The 230-nt window shown below is 58.7% G+C and overlaps 1 protein-coding gene across 1 annotated transcript in view; it reads left to right on the forward strand.

Moving 5' to 3' along the window:
• The window catches only part of FBN2 (fibrillin 2), a 253,892-nt gene that overhangs the window by 1,540 nt on the left and 252,122 nt on the right, over positions 1-230 (forward strand). The gene's annotated exons all lie outside the window — the stretch shown is intronic.

The following is a 230-nucleotide window of genomic DNA, read 5'->3' on the forward strand; positions in this document are numbered from 1 at the left end:
GGCGAGCGGGGAGCAAAGCCTCCTCTTTGGGGGGCTGCTTTTATTTGCTTGCCGGCTTCTTTCTGGTTACTTTTGCAGCTTGCCAGGATCTGTGCCGGGAGCGCACGGGAATCCGCCGAGCCGCTGCGCGCAGGCCCTTTTTTTTTTCTTTTGAGGTCCGCTTTCTTTGTAACTTTACGCCGCGGCTGCTCGGGTTACTTTTGTAATTTCCCGCCCCCGCCCGCTGGCGG

This window comes from Myotis brandtii, unplaced genomic scaffold, assembly GCF_000412655.1.
Source record: "Myotis brandtii unplaced genomic scaffold, ASM41265v1 scaffold470, whole genome shotgun sequence".
In the NCBI taxonomy this organism is placed as follows: Eukaryota; Metazoa; Chordata; class Mammalia; order Chiroptera; family Vespertilionidae; genus Myotis; species Myotis brandtii.